Source organism: Dermochelys coriacea, chromosome 11, assembly GCF_009764565.3.
Source record: "Dermochelys coriacea isolate rDerCor1 chromosome 11, rDerCor1.pri.v4, whole genome shotgun sequence".
Lineage (NCBI taxonomy): Eukaryota > Metazoa > Chordata > Testudines > Dermochelyidae > Dermochelys > Dermochelys coriacea.
Window position 1 is genome coordinate 79,759,579 of NC_050078.2, and position 12,533 is coordinate 79,772,111.

At 50.8% G+C, this 12,533-nt stretch overlaps 1 non-coding gene across 1 annotated transcript; it reads left to right on the forward strand.

The window, feature by feature from the left end:
• The first annotated feature begins 10,985 nt into the window (after positions 1-10,985).
• TRNAS-UGA lies at positions 10,986-11,067 on the forward strand. The gene has a single exon. It is a non-coding gene; the product is annotated as a tRNA-Ser (tRNA).
• The last annotated feature ends 1,466 nt before the right edge of the window (positions 11,068-12,533 follow it).

Genomic DNA, 12,533 nt, shown 5'->3' on the forward strand with positions numbered 1-12,533 from the left:
GGCTTCATTTTGCATTTAACTCCCCAAGAAGCAATGACTCAGCTCTGGTACGGTTCCCAGCTATGACCTGCTGAGACCTCGGGAGCATTTTACTGATGAAACGGACCCGATCCTGGAGAAAAGAAATGATTTCCTACAACGTCCAGCCTCTCTGTTCTCCTTACAGCCTGGAACAATGTTAGTACTCCCCACCCCACAGTGCCAGACCCCCAGAGGGGGGTGACCTGACATTGTCAGCTCTCCCCATCTCAGCGATGGACCTCTGCCACCCTCTCCAAGAGGATCCGGCACTAAATGGATTCCAGAGTCTGAGGTACCCATCACTGTCCCATGAGACGGCCCTGATGTAGAAATGTAAGAGGACTGTTGGCCCCTTACTCAAATTCAGTGGGGTTTTTGGTTGGCTAGGTCCCAGTACCAAAAGGAAGGGGAAGGGTCGATGGGAAACCAGGACTCTGATACTGACAGTCCTCAGGGGCCATGGGGAGAGGCCAATGCTCCAGGTCAGCCTGATTGACAGGGCGGGCAGGCTAATGACAGAGTCAGGGGGTCAGAAAGGCCCCGTCCTCCATGTGAGCTGGAATTGCCTGGGTCAGACGGAGTGGGGCCGAGCTAAAGAGAGAGCAGGAGCCCGAGCTGAGCTGGGGAGCAGAGCAAGGCCAGCCAGTGGGGCAGAGACACAGCGTAGGGAGAGCAGACCCTGTGCTGGGAGCAGGGCTGCAGCCACAGAGCCAGCGGGGCCGGAGAAGCAGCCCCGGGGGCTGGAGGCAGAGCAGCAGCATCAGTGCTGAGGCAGGGTGGAGCCGGAGCTAGAACAGTGGGTCTGAGGCTGGAGCTGGAGCAGTCTGGAGCTTGGTGTGGAAAGCAACTGTGGCCAGCCAAGAGGGGACCCTGGCAAAGCACTCAGTGCAGAGAGACACCCCCAGCCAAGGGTCCTTGCAGGCCAGACTGGGAGGGGGATCTGAATCCGACGGGGGGCTGACACTGGGAAGGAGGGTCCCACCACCCAAAGCCCGGAGATGTGTGGTCACCACCAGAGCAAGTGTCCGACCCGCAGCATCCCTGCAGCACAGCCAGGGCATGAGAAGGGGCCTGGGACCTACAAGGAACCAACTGTGAACTGCCCTGACGTTCCAGAGACACTGTTTGTGATGTTCCCTGCCACAGAGCGGGGTGATGTGTTTTCCTTTCACCTTTCCCATTTTTCCTTATTCTTTTTTAAATTAATTGCTGATTAAATAAACTGTATTTGCTTTAAATCGTATGTAATGATCAGTGGATCAGGGAAGCGCCCAGTGCAGAGAGTACTCCGGAGTTGGGACACCCTAGCCCCTGTCCTAGGTGGCCAGAGGAAGGTTGGGGGTCGAGCCCCCCAGGAATCCTGGGCCCAGCCTTGTTGGGGGTTACGAGGACTCTGCCAGACAGGAGAGTGGAAGGGGAATCCTCAAGGGCAGGGAGGCCCCGGGGTAAAGGAAGTGGAAGTGAGGACTCAGATCCTTTCGCTAGCCCACTTCACCGGGGTAGTGCAGAAGCCAGGAAAGTTCCCCACAATAGCGGGACCGTTCCCCTGCTTACATAAGGCTTGTAGAGTGACTGGTGTGAGTATTCCTCACATGTTCCTTGCTAACCACGTGGATTGTATCCTCGCCTGTAAGATCCAGTTCAACATTGTCTTGCTTCTCCTGCAGTTTCTCCTCCTCTGACTCCACCTGGTTCTGGGCTGCTTTCTTCTTCTTCTTCTTCTTCTTCTTCTTCTCCTTCTTCAGGGAAAAACACATCCACCTTCTTGGAGAGGAAACTGTTCTCTCCTCATCGATATCTGCCATCGAGTTGTCAGATTGGCTACAAACACAGAGTCTTTTCATGCCTGACAGAATCTTCCACGAGCATTTGCTTCTCTTGGGCTTCTCTGGCAAGGCCTGTTCTTGCTGGCTGAGGCCAGAGCAGGCCTCCACTGCTACAGGTTGGACGAGCACTTTGTGCACATGGATCTCTCTGTGCTCCCTAGAGGCGAGTCTCTGAAAAAAGGAACGAAGCCTGGAATAGAAAGAAGGAGGAAATGGGTTTTTCTGTCATACTCTAAAGGAAGGGAATTAGTCTGCCCAGGATTCCCAGATCCAAGACAGTGGTCTTTTGAAATCATCTGCTCCTCTAATAGCCAGGACTGGTTCATCCAACCAAGAACATAAGGAACAAAAGACTAGCCATACTGGGTCAAACCAAAGGTCCATCTAGCCCTGTATCCTCTCTTCCGACAGTGGCCAGTGCCAGGTGCCCCAGAGGGAATGAACAGATAATCATCAAGTGATCCATTCCTGTCGCTCACTCCTGGCTTCTGGGAAACAGAGGCTAGGGACACCATCCCTTCCCATCTTGGCAAATAGCCACTGATGGACCTGTCCTCCATGAATTTATCTAGTTCATTTTTGAATCCTCTTATATTCTTGGCCTTCACAACATCCTCCGGCAAAGAGATCCACAGATTAATTGTGCATTGTATGGAAAGAATACTTCCTTTTGTTTGTTTGAAATTTGCTGCTTATTAACAAAGGCTTCAAAGGGGACACTTAGAGTTGAACCAAGGACCACTTAATGTGCAGTCAAACACTCTGTCACTGAGCTCTACCCCCATGACTAGACCCCGCCCCAGTTGAAGATACATGAGACCATGGTGAAACAGGAATTCTTCTGGGGAAGTTCCAGGGCCCATGTTATGCAGGAGGTCAGACTAGATGGTCAGGGCTGGCCTGAGATCCTTTGAAACTCTGAATTTATAAACCTAAAGTTGCCTTTAACTGCTAGTATGAAAGTTGCTGCTCCTGTCCAAGAGGAGATGCTTTGAGATTTCCTTGGGGAGAGGCACCAGGATCCCCGATCCACCTTTGTCATAGCCTTTCTTGGACACAGCACATCACAGGTTCTCCCTTTTGCTCTATAACAAGAAACCTCCACGAACCAGATTTGTAATTCATCCCGTCCTAGCACAGTCACTGGCTACAGTTCCTAGCCTGACTCTCACCCCATGGATCTCACTCCTCCTTTGCCAATGTACAGACATGGAAACAGCCAAGGTCAATTTCTATTTTCTTAGGTCATTGCCTGGGCCCAGTTGCAAAAATGCTTCATTTTTAACCCCACTCCTTTGTGCACAGAATGTTGGGACTCTGGGAACAGATAGGGCCAAGCTGAAAACCAATAAACCTCTGTTCCCAGAGAACCCAGGAAAAAGAACAAAGGATTGTCATCTAGGAGGTTTGAGGGTCTGGAAGGATGGATTAGCAGCTGCAAATATATTGATTTATTCTCACCTATTTCAAAATCTGGAATGTATTAGCATAGGGAAAATAACCAGTAAACTTTAACTGAAGAATTTCCCATACTATTTATAATGTCCAATCAGAACAATAGGCCACCAAAACAATAACAAAGAAATCACACCGAGACCCATAACAAATTTAGGCTGCAGTTTATTTAAACCCCTTTCCTGGAAAGGAATTGCAGGGGGGAATTGACATGTCTATTTTGAAGCGTTTTGAAGTCTATCTCCATGAGATTATTTCTGAGAGAACTACCAACATGACAGCCAGGGGATGGGAGTGGATCACTGTATCACTTTCAATAGCTTCAGATTTATTTCTTCTGCATATTTGAGCTCATTTATGTGTGTTTCAATCATGTAAATTCTGAGATCGATATTGTCTCAATACACATACATTCGACAATCATTACATGAGACAAATGGTTTATATTCACTACTTGAAGGCACGGACTGCATTAGGGGCAACTCCAAGGGAAATACTATTTATGGAGATATCAATCTAAATTCTACACCAGTTTTTTTATCTTCCCTTTAGGTTATATCCACGGAAATTCACCCCTGTTAGCCTGCTGAAAGATAAAATCATCGAAATCTGGCTCCAAAGACCGTGAAAGGCTGAAGCAGACGGAGAACTGAGAGATGCCCACATTCAAATCACAACGGAACGCTGAGACCTGACTGTTGCAACACGAGCCCCCACCCGTCCCTGCACTGGGGGGGCCAACCTGAGCCTGAGAAGAGCCAGGATTGACCAATGAACATTGCCAAAGAGCCCCAGTAACACGCCAGCAGCCCCCCATCCACGACCCTGCTGCAGCCCCAGCACCTCCCGCCCACCGGCAGCTCCTCCAATCAGCGCCTCCCCCTCCCTCCCCACTCCTCCCGCCCGCCACAATCACGGTTCTGCAGTGCGCAGGAGGCTCTGGTGGGGAAGGGGGAGGAGTGAGGGCATGGCAGGCTCGGGGGAAGGGGCAGGGGCCTTGCGGGAGGGGGTGGAGTGGTGGCGGGACCTGGGGCAGAGCAGGGGGTTGAGCAGTGAGCACCCCACAGCGTATTGGAAAGTTGGCATCTGTAGCTCCAGCCCCGGAGTCAGTGCCTGTGCAAGGAGCCGCATATTAACCTCTGAAGAGCCCCACGTTGGCCACCCCTGCCCACGGGGAAGGAGGCACCAACCTGTCATGTGCGATCAAATGAGCAGGAAAAGAATCTGGGAATTACCTTCTGTAAAAACTCATCTTTTGTCGAAAACCTGTGGAAATAGCTGATTCAAGAAGTTGTTGACAGAGGGATCGTCCGCGTCTCTCAGCAGCTCCTTGGTTCACCAGCTGTTGTCAACCAAGCCAGCTGGCAGACTGAAGGCAGGGCAAGAATGCTGAGGCCCAACACTCTGTGCTGTTGGCATCCGTGACCTCACAATCAGCTTAAGCATAAACACACACACCCCACCCAGAGAGACACGCACACACAGAAGCTGGTAACATTTACAACACGGAGAGATGCACCCAAAATCTCTAGGACTTTTGATTTGGGGGAGGGGATCATCGGCACTGACTGCATGGGTGCCCTGGGGCTGGAGCACCCATGGGGAAAAATTAGTGGGTGCTTAGCACCCACTGCCCTCCCCCAGAGCATCTCCCGCTGACCAACTCCTCTCGCACCCTCCCAGGGCCCAGTATTCCCACTGTTATTACTGCTTGCTGTGTGCGCCACAATCTCTGTGAGAGTAAGGGGGAGATGTTTATGGCGGGGTGGGTAGTTGAGGCAAATCGCCTGGCTGCTGGTTACGCACAGCCAGACACCAGGGCGGTTAGAAGAGCACAGAAGGGTGCGGTGCGCATCAGAGAAGCTTTGAAAATCAGTTTCATGGCTGGCCAGGCTACGGTGTGAAAGTTCTGTTTGTTTCCCCTTGATGAAAACCCACCCCCTTGGTTCACTCTACTTTCCTGTAAGCCAACCGCCCTCCCCTCCCACCTTTGATCACCGCTTGCTGAGGATATAAAGTCAATGTTTCAAATTCATGCATTCTTTATTAATTCATCACACAAATAGAGGGAGAACGGCCAAGGTAGTCTGGGTGGGGTGGGGGAGGAGGGAAGCACCGGGTGGGGTAGAGGAGGAGGGAAAGACAAGGCCACACTGCACTTCGAAACGTCTTGAATGCCAGCCGTCTGTTGCTTGGGTAATCTTCTGGGGTGGAGTAGCTGGGTGCCCGGAGCCCTGCCCCCCGTGTTCTTGGGCATCTGGGTGAGGAGGCTATGGGGCTTGGGGAGGAGGGCAGTTGGTTACACAGGGGCTGCAGTGGCGATCTGTGCCTTTCCTTCACCTCAACCATATGCCGGAGCATATCAGCTTGATCCTCCAGTAGCCTCCACATTGCATCCTGCCTCTTCTCATCATGCTGCTGCCACCTTTCCTCTTGAGCCCACCACCTCTCTTGTTGCTCCCGCCACTTGTCCTCTCGCGCGTCCCTCCTATGCTCGTGTTCATTTTGTGCTTTCCTGGGCTCTGCCATTGTCTGCCTCCACGCATTCTGCTGGGCTCTTTCAGTTTGGGTGGACTGTATGAGCTCAGAGAACAGTTCTTGGTGAGTGTGGTTTTTTCATCTTCTTGTTTGTGCTAGCCCCTGGGACAGAGATGCTAGTGGCAGCGTTGAAACATTTGCAGCTGCGGGAGGCAAAAAAAGGAGAGTAAAACTGAAAAAGACACATTGGCCATTTAAAAGGAGGGGCTGATGTTTTCAGGTTAATGTGCAGCACAAACCAACTAACCGCCCCCCCCAACACACACACACCCAATTCTCTGGGATGATCGCTTCTCCCCTCCCCCCACCTTGTGGCTAACAGCCAGGATGATTTCTTTTCAGCCACAGGCAAACAGCCCAGCAGGAACAGCCACCTCTGAATGTTCCCTTAACAAAATTCCCCGATTTCAACCAGGTGACCATGAATGATATCACTCTCCTGAGGATAACACAGAGAGATAAAGAATGGATGTTGCTTGAATGCCAGCAAACACCGGGACCACACGCTGCCAGGCTTTCTTATGCAATGATTCCAGACTACGTGCTACTGGCCTGCTGTGGGAAAGTGTCCTACCATGGAGGACGCAATAAGGCTGCCCTCCCCAGAAATCTTTTGCAAAGGCTTTGGGAGTACCTCCAGGACAGCTTCATTGAGATGTCCCTGGAGGATTTCCACTCCATCCCCAGACACGTTAACAGACTTTTCCAGTGGCTGTAGTGGCCGCAAATGCATCCACAGTCTTCAGGGCAAATTAATCATTAAACACGCTTGCTTTTAAACCGTGTATTATATTTACAAAGGTACACTCACCAGAGGTACCTTCTCCGCCTTCAAGGTCCTGGACCTCCAGTTAGGAGGGTACTGTCTCCAGGGTGATGAACAGATCCTGGCTGTCGGGGAGAATGGTTTCTCCACTTGCCTGGTGTGTGCTATCTTCAACCTCCCGCTCCTGATCATCTTTCTCGTCCCCAAAATCCTCATCCCTGTTGCGTGAGACTCCCTTGCAGGAGTCCATATACAGGGGTGGGGCAATTGTAGACGCACCCCCTAGAACTGCATGCAGCTCATCATAGAAGCGGCATGTCTGGGGCTCTGACCCTGAGTGGGCGTTTGCCTCTTGGGTTTTTTGGTAGGCTTGGCTGAGCTCCTTAAGTTTCACACAGCACTGCTGCGGGTCCCTGTGATAGGCTTTGTCCGTGGAGATTTTTTTCAAATATTTTGACATTCTGTCTTTTGGAAAGAAGTTCTAATAGCATGGATTCATCTCTCCATACAGCAATCAGATCCAGTACCTCCTGTTCGGTCTATGCTGAAGCTCTTTTGCGATTGTGGGACTCCATGGTCACCTCTGCTGATGAGATCTCCACAGTCACCTGTGCTGATCAGCCTGCCACGCTGGCCAAACAGGAAATGAAATTCAAAAGTTTGCGGGGCTTTTGCTGTCTACCTGCCCAGTGCATCCGAGTTGAGAGGGCTGTCCAGAGCAGTCACAATGGAGCACTGTGGGATAGCTTCCGGAGGCCAATACCATAGAATTGTGTCCACACTAACCCAAATTCGACCCGGCGATGTCGATTTCAGCGCTAATCCCCTCGTCGGGCAGGAGTACAGAAGTTGATTTTAAGAGCCCATTAAGTCAACAAAAATGGCTTCTTTGTGTGGACAGGTGTAGGGTTAAATTGATCTAACGCTGCTAAATTTGACCAAAACTCGTAGTGTAGACCAGGGCTAAGGGCTTCTCTACACTGAAAACACTACTGTAGCACAGCTGTGGTGCTTCCATGTAGACACCCCCGTGCCAACGGAATGCCATCTCCGACTGCTGAGAGCTGGGGGATGGAAGAATTCTTTCCTTGACCTAGCCCTGTCTCCGGGTCGGGGAGGGAGGAGGAGGGACTTCTGTTGGCTCAGCTAGGCTGCGCAAGGGGGTGGATTTCACCCTTGAATGATGTAGTTATGTCGACCTCATTTTCCAGTGTAGCCAGGCCTAAGTAATGCACCTCCCCTCCCTGTCTTTTCCCTTCCGTATCTCTTTTTCTTTCTCCTATCCCTCTCCTTCTGCTTCTGCTTCTGTTCAATCAAAATTTGACTTAGCTGGCCAAGACTGCATATTTTGCAACACTGCTGTAAGCCTGTGACCAGAATGACAGCTAACTGCCACGCCCCAAGCAGCCTGATGGTGGAACAAGTTTGCTAGGTCTCGGAGTGGCTGGCAAGGCCTTGTGCTAGGCTTCTGTTTCTCTGGCAGTGAAGCTGCAAGAGAAAGTCAACACCAGAGCCAGAAGCTGCATCTTCTATCTTTGCTGTGCTTTTCTTTCCCCATTTGTGGTGTGTGTTTGCCTTATCTTGCCACCTAGGAAATAGGATTGGACTTTAACAAGAAACACCACAACAATAACAGCTCCAGCCCATCTCCTCTAACCTCTTCTATTTCCCCAGAAGGACAGCTGTTACCATCTTAAATACCATCTAAGAGACTGTCACATAAGGAACTTTCCTTCTAAAAACTCTCCCAGCTAAAGAGAAAGAGCACAAGGTATTCTGTAAAAAGAAAAGTCTTATTGAATATTTTCCATTTCTATTGCTTTAACTCTTTCTCTTTTTTTCTCTGTATTTTAATAAAAGACTAAGAAGGATTTTAGAGGGGTGTTTGCCATGGGACGAAGCAGGCTGAAGTCTCTAAATACCAAACTGCAAGACTTGTTCACCTGTTTAATGTTGGACAGTGACAGGGTCACGTTAACACCTTTGTCTCTCTTTGAGCCCCTTAACAAATTTATTAGAGCATAAGCTTTCGTGAGCTACAGCTCACTTCATCGGATGCCGATGAAGTGAGCTGTAGCTCACGAAAGCTTATGCTCTAATAAATTTGTTAGTCTCTAAGGTGCCACAAGTACTCCTTTTCTTTTTGTGAATACAGACTAACACGGCTGCTACTCTGAAACCTTTGAGCCCCTTGATTCTCTTTAAATTACCACCAAAGTTCCCACTCCCTGTGTGAGTGGCATGGGGGACTGCATCCGATGCATCCGATGAAGTGAGCTGTAGCTCACGAAAGCTTATGCTCTAATAAATTTGTTAGTCTCTAAGGTGCCACGGGTACTCCTTTTCTTTTTGCGAATACAGACTAACACGGCTGCTACTCTGAAACATGGGGGACTGAGCATCTTTTCTCCTTTCTCCCCTCTAGGAGGTCAGAAGGACCATAGACAGGTGCGTGGCTCCTTCCCCTTCACACCTCATTATTCTGGCCACAGGCTGAGACAAAACAACTATCCCAGGGCACAACTGCAAAGTGGTGAAGGTGACTCGTGGGGTCGGAATCTCCTTTGATTTATTACAAACCTGGGGTTCCTGCATTTCCTACAAAACTAAAGCGGTTTTCTTAATTGCTTCTCTGTGAAGGCTGCGTCTACACTCCCCCTTGTGTCAGTAGAAAGTATGTCGCTCAGGGGTGTGAATAAGCCACCCCCCGAGTGACACAAGTTACACTGACCTAAGCGCCAGTGTGGACAGTGCTATGTTGCTGGGAGAGCTTCTGCTTGTTGAGAGTGGAGAGTTCTCTCTCGTCGGCTTCCAGCAGCTCCACTAGAGACTGCCACTGTAAACTCCCCAGTGCAGCCACAGCCTTAGGGCAGGGACGATGCCCCGGGACTCTAGGGACACACACAGTATGGGCCTGTCACCTCCAGGGCACTGGGGTTCTCTTCTGCCCAGGGCAGGAATGAACAAAAGTCCTTATGACGTGATGACCATTCAGAAACCGGTGAGGAATGAGCTGGTTTGAGAGGAGTTGATCTCGGTCCAGTTGCAGGTGGTCAGATGTCCACAGAACAAAGACCAGCAGGAACATTGGAATCTATTGGTCGCTGAAGCATGGAGGCCGAGGAGTGAATTGCCCACGGGGACTGAACTCCCGTCCTGTCCCCAGAGCTGGTCTCAGTAAATCAGGACTGAAGCACATTGACGGGACACCTCGGGGAAGCTTGCCCAGCCATTGCTGGGGCTGTAGCTATTCTGTGGCTGATTCCACAGAGATTCATTCTCCAGGTCCCTCAATTCAGCATTTTTCAGTGGCAAGAAATTCATAGTAAAATACAAAAATAAAATAAATCATGATTATTGGGAAAAAAACTGTTTCTTTCTTGATGTGAAAAAGGAAAGTTCCAGCAACTGGAGGACACGTCTCCTGACCTGAAAATCAGACCTGGTTATTGGTGCCAACAAGCCAGCGCTCTGAAGGAGACTCTGAGAAAAATCAAAGGTACCAAGAAGGGAGGTAGGTGGGGAAACTGAGACACGCGTCTGGAACTTTCGGAAGTGACAGGTTCTGATCAATTAGTTGCAATAGATGCGAACATAAAACTGAAACAAATCAGAGTGAACCAATAAACCATAATTCCTGACTCAGCGGAAAAGGCTGGGGCAGGAAGCAGTGTTCCAAGGCAACAAAAATAACAAACGGTTCATAATCTGTCGTCGTTTGAATGTGATTCACTTTTCCACTAAGAAGTTTCTCTGAAGTAATGAGAAATCCAGGCTCCAGGTGAAGGGAGCCGTGTCCCATTCTCCAGTCTGACAGTCCAGTCATGGCTTAGTCCTGTTTATAAATAGAGAAAAGAGACAATAAAAACTGTTGAATACAGCGAGACAGTCAGGACAGTGGAGGATAAAGCAGGGAGGGGCAGAGCTGGGCTCTAACTCCCTGCGTGGCCTTGGTCAGGTCAGGTAACCTCTCCCTGTCTCCCTTTACAGTGGGGATAGCAACAATTACAGACCCCACAAGAGGGGGTTGGTTTGATGTTTACCACATGGCTAAGCAATGAGGACTCCAAATCCCCCTGTGCTTTGGGAGCCAGGTTTCCTGTTTGAATTCTTTTCAGAGTTGCAGCCGTGTTAGTCTGTATTCGCAAAAAAGAAAAGGAGGACTTGTGGCACCTTAGAGACTAACAAATTTATTAGAGCATAAGCTTTCTTGAGCTGTAGCTTTCCTCACGAAAGCTTATGCTCTAATAAATTTGTTAATCACAATGCCCAGGCCTGAAGTCATCTGAAACACAGAATTCAAACAGAAAAGGAGTACTTGTGGCACCTTAGAGACTATTTACCACTTTCTGGGGCCTTAGGGGGTCATTTCACTCACAGCTGTGATGGCCGAGCGGTTAAGGCGTTGGACTTGAAATCCAATAGGGTTTCCCTGCGTAGGTTCAAATCCTGCTCACAGCAAGGCCTGTGTTTTAGCCACGCTTGCTCACCAGGGCAAGACATCTCTACAGACCCCTGAGACGCTCTCAATACACTCCCCACCCCAAGTAAACCCTTTTCTGCTCCTTGCATAGAGGTGCCTGGGATGGTGCCTCACGCTGTGTCCCTGAGGTCTCAGGCAAACTCTCAGCTCCCGAGGCCTCTGCCCCTCACCCAGCACCCCTGGCTCAGCCCTACCCCTGGGTGCTGCTCCTCTCCAGAGTGTGGAAGGAACTGAGCATGGGGAGCACGTATAAGAGGCCAGGGGAGGCTGAGCCTCCCCCAAAAGGTCGTCTATGCGGGAGGAAAACGCTGGGGATATGGGGCGGGTCACCCCTCCGGAGGCACGTGGGCCCGTGGTCATCTTTCGAGTGCTGGAAGTGAAGCTCCAGAGAAGTGGGGGCCCCTCCTGCACCCTGCTCCCATCTGCCTCTTAACCTGATGCCCTGCTCTTGCTCTGCCTCTTCCCATCCCCCTTCCGCCTCTTCCCCCAAAACCTGTGCCCCCGCCCCCCCTCGGCCTTTTCTCCCCGAGGTCCCATCTTCTCGTGCCTCTTCCTGTCCCTCCTCCACCAAGGACCCCACTGCCCCCCGCTCACCTAAGACAGAAAAAAGGGATGGGTGCCTGGCCCCATGGCCCCTTAGGGGAAAGGGGCAGAGAGGAGCAAGCAGGGAGTGAGTGGAGTCTTGGGGGAAGGGTCGGAGAGGAGTGAGGGGCAGGTAGGGGGACCTCGGGGGCCAGAGGAGTGAACAGTGGCCTCGGGGGAAGAGGATGACTGGGGGCGGGGCCTCTATGGCAGGGCCATGTTCTAGGCACCGGTGGCCCCCCAACTTCTCGGGCTCATCTGAAACCCAGGATGACACAGGGCCTGGTTTATGTTTGGGCTAAGATTACATAACCCCTTTACCTTCATGGCAGTGTGAAGGGGCTCGACAGGGGCATAAAGCCCTCCAGACACGGCCGGAAACAGGGAAAGGGTCGTCAATGCAGAAGAGAATCAGGCCCAGAGTTAGACAAGGTGTACAGAGAATATTCTTAAAAAGAAAAGGAGGACTTGTGGCACCTTAGAGACTAACAAATTTATTTGAGCATAAGCTTTTGTGAGCTACAGCTGACTTCATCGGATGCATGAAGTGACCTGACTGTGACTCTGGATCCAGACAAGGATCCTCCCCAAATCAGCCTGTCTGAGGATTGGAAAAGTGTTAAATGGGGACACACCTGTCCGAATCTGCCCAACAAGCCAGAGAGATTTGACTCTAGGGCCTGTGTGCTGGGCTGTGAGGGGTTCACCTTGGGGAGAGGTTACTGGGAGGTGGATGTGATGGATGGGGAGTGCTCGGCTGTGGGGGTAGCAGGGGGCAGAGAGTCTGTGCGGAGGAAGGAATGGATCAGACATTTCCCTGAGGAGTGTAACTGGGACTAGTACCAGGCCCTCACCTCCCCTC